This window comes from Mus caroli, chromosome 2 (assembly GCF_900094665.2).
Source record: "Mus caroli chromosome 2, CAROLI_EIJ_v1.1, whole genome shotgun sequence".
Taxonomy (NCBI): Eukaryota; Metazoa; Chordata; class Mammalia; order Rodentia; family Muridae; genus Mus; species Mus caroli.
Genome location: NC_034571.1, coordinates 139862260 through 139865985, shown reverse-complemented (window position 1 = coordinate 139865985; position 3726 = coordinate 139862260). Strand labels below are relative to the sequence as shown.

Sequence of the window (3726 nt, the reverse complement as noted above, 5' to 3'; positions counted from 1 at the left end):
AACTCAGAAATCCGCCTGCCTCTGTCTCCCGAGTGCTGGGATTAAAGGCATTCGCCACCATGCCTGGCTATTCCTGCAGGATTTAATGAAGCACATTCTATAGTCAAGTCTGCAAGGGCATCAGGAGGTAGGGTGAAGCTCAGGAGGACAACAGACCATGCTCAAATGGCCAGAGCCCAACAGAGATTGAGCTGTTGCCCTTAGTACCCATGTTTCTACAATACTTTGAGACCAAAGAGTGTTCTATCCAGACTTAGAATTTTCTTGGATGATTTTACAAAGGGTCTAAGAGCTGGAACAATGCAACACTGGGTGACTTTCTCATTTGGGAGGATAATACACCCTTAAACAGAAGCTGCCTGGGGCATTAGTGTAGGTGAGACTCTTGCCTGTCATGAGACAGGTTCAACCCCCATCCCCAGTAGTACAAATGAACAAGTGAATGGTAAATAAATAATACAAAATAAAAGAAACAAAAGCCTTTGCTAGCAAAGTTCTTCTCCATGCATCTTAGAACCAATATCCATCTGCTTTTGGACAATCCCTGTTGGCATCAGGTCAGTTCAGAGAGAAAATTCTAGAATTTGAAATACAGGCATTTCTTTCAAAGCCGTGCTAAAGGGAAATCTTTGCTTTCCTTTGAGCTTCACATCTCTCCTTCACTTTATGAACTTTGGAGAACATTTTCTCTAAATCAACATCTTAGTTTAGTGCCTCTGCTCAGACAAGAATGTATTGTCAAGCAAAGTATGGTGGAACGGTGGCAAAGTCCTGGAGCTCCTGGGGAAAGACAGGGGATCAGGAAGGAGCCCAACACCAGCCCAGGTGTTTCTTATGACCCCCAATCAGCTCTATGCATATAGGTTTTTTCCCTCTACAAAAATACAATTTGAATATATGGTACTAGGTAAAGAAATACTTGCCCGCTGACTGATTTAGAGCAGAAGTTTGAACATGTTTTCAAGCCTAGCTCTAGGTTGGGAAGAGGGAGAGAATTCTGAATTCAGAATTGCAACAGCCGGTTTTACAGTTAGTTAGAGACCAGGCTTTTGCCCTAGTGTCAGTTAAATTTTTTTTCTGTGGATCAAGGAATGTTTATATTAAGTTTGAGTCCCCTCTGAATAACTCTGCTCTCTGCTCAGAAGCCAGCCCAGTTGGAGGGAGACCCCCGAAGATACACAACACGTGCTAAAACTAAGCAGTCCCTTCTAGCCCAGAATTTGCTGGACCAGGTTCAGTCTCATACAAACTTTCCATGGAGGGAGTGGAAGGCAAAGACACTGTGTATTAGAAAGACAGAAAAAGGGAAAGCAAGAGGTAGCTTTGTTCTAAGACAGATGAGGAGCCCACCACGGAGGGGTCCCCAGGGTAAACAGCAGCATCCACCTGCAGATCCAGAATTTAGTTCTCAGAGTCTAAACCTGCGGACAGGTAGGTCCCAAACAGGCACTTAATAAAATAGGCACTGGACTGAAACAACTTGACAATGGCAATTGAACATTTTTAATTTAAATTTACATTTGATCAGATACTTGAAAACATAAAGCCTGTATTTATAAGGGTCTTGTCTGAGCCACATATATGTGTAGTGTGTCTTGGTCAAATCAGTGAGAGCCTATCTATTCCCTCAATTATTTACTGCTTTGTGGTAAAAACAGAATAATTTCTTCTAGCTTTTGAGAATATACAGATATCTATAGCTACCCTGCTATGTCAGGGCTGGGTTTATAGTCATGTAGGCTTATGAATTCATGGATCCCATTCACTTAAGAATAAAACCTTGGCCACTACATGCTTCTTAAAAAGATACAGCTTATAGCAGAATATGCAAATAAGACACACAGTCCTTGTTCCCAAAGGGACCTTCTAGAAGATGAGAGTGGATGGATGAAAAAGAGAATGACCAACTACCATGGCCATGCAGGGCATCCAGAATAGTCTTGGTATCCTGCTGAAGGCAGTGAGAGGTGAGCCCTGGGGACTCCCACAGGGAGATGGACAGGGAGTATTGTGCACTTGCTGGAACGAGGAGAGCAGCTCCATATGGTCAGACACAAGCTTCTGGTTTAAGCATCAAGGTCACCTTAGAGGTTAACAGAACCCTGCAACTCAAACTGAGCCCCTGCCCACTGCTGCTCTCTGTGAAGCTTCAAATGACCATGTTAGTGATGACCAGATCTTGAGTATAGCCTGGACATAAGGATATTTGAAAGCTATCTTTGAGACCACACTTTACATTGGTTTTGTTTGTTTTTAGAAGTGCCCAAATCAATGGTTATTCACCCCTGTCCACTGATTTTTCTTGCATATTCTATGGGGGAGAAAAAAAAGAGATAGATTTCTACTTTCTATGCTTTTTATAGGTGTACCGAAAGGTGTACTGAAATGATTTACCAACGTTTAAAGTACTTTAAATGTTTTCTACATTGAAAAGGGCATTCTGCTCAAATAATTTACTGCATTATCTTTTATCTTCCCAGACTGGAACCCTGAACTCTCCTTTCCGGTGCCCTGGCTTATAAACAGTATTTCTAACCATTCTTCAGCTCTCTTATAAAAAGAATATGCAGATGTGCACAAGTGGGTGTCAAAATATAAATCTTTAGCTTTGAGTTGGCACCCAGCTCACAGTAGAAAACAAAACATTTGCTTTGTCAGCTAATGAGCAGCCCCAAATGAGAAGTCCCTTCCTCTTGGTACTCACCAAGTGGGAGTGAGCATACACAGATGTTGGGAACTCCAGCCAGACTTGTGATTTAGCCGAACCAGGCCTGGCTGCCAGCCACAGTGGTATATCAGTGAGCTCTAGAAAGACAGGCTGCCAATCCCACCGCTGTGTAGACAGAAAAGAACTGATTTGTTCAGTGGAAGGTTACGTTTGGAAACATTTTTTTTGCCCTGCATTGGCTGACATGGTTCGGTCCAGCAGGGCAGGGAGGAAGCCTACCTTCTGGTTCACAGGTGCTGTCTGCCCTAGAAGGGCTCCATGAGGAAGATATGACGTGTGCTCTGCAGGCTGGAAGCTCCTGTGTCTGGTGCTGAAAGATCCTGTCCTGAGACCTGTCAACTCCACATCTACTTGCCTTACAGGATTCGGGGCACAGGTCCATGACCACCTACTGACTTTGAGGGTTTTTCAGCCACACAGCTGGATAGAAAAAGGCACGTAAGGCATGAGTTAGCAGGGTGTGAAAAGAAATGTCCATAAAAAGAGCTCAGGGTGTAAGGGCAGAAGAAAAATACGGCCTGCAAAAAAAAAAAAAAAAAAAAAAGTAGGAGAAGGATTTTTAATATGCTGAGAGACAAGTGCTAGGGAACCAGAGGAGAAAATCTTCGTTGCAATCTGCTGTTCTGACAGTCTTCAGCTGAGATGGAGAAACTCTAACAGGAAGTGCCGAAAGATGATGTTTTCTTTTTCTTTTTTTTTTCTTTTATTTTTAGATGATGTTTTCAAATGCAAAGATCAACATTAGAAATTTCAGAAAAGTGTTCTAACACGTTGATGCCCACATCCCTTCTTACTGCCCAACTCAAGTACCAGGAACAAACTTCACCTGCCTCTAGCAACAGAAGAGTGAATTGCCAAATGGTATGGCAGTCTTGCGGAAAGCACCGCTTCTCTTAGCTTTACCCTCTTGCTTTCCTTATCATATCTGTGAAGAAGCAAATGGCATACTGGCTTTCCTTTTGTGAACACTGGCATGATACAGAGGGATATTTTGATTT

The 3726-nt window shown here is 42.8% G+C and overlaps 1 long non-coding RNA gene across 1 annotated transcript in view; it reads right to left on the bottom strand.

The window, feature by feature from the left end:
* Positions 1 to 3121, bottom strand: part of LOC110309603 — a 6612-nt gene extending 3491 nt beyond the window's left edge. The window contains exons 1-2 of the long non-coding RNA XR_002379721.1: positions 2948 to 3121; positions 2705 to 2833 (exon numbers count right to left, since the gene is read on the bottom strand). This is a non-coding gene — a long non-coding RNA (uncharacterized LOC110309603). The remainder of the gene's footprint in view (positions 1 to 2704; positions 2834 to 2947) is intronic.
* Positions 3122 to 3726: the final 605 nt, after the last annotated feature.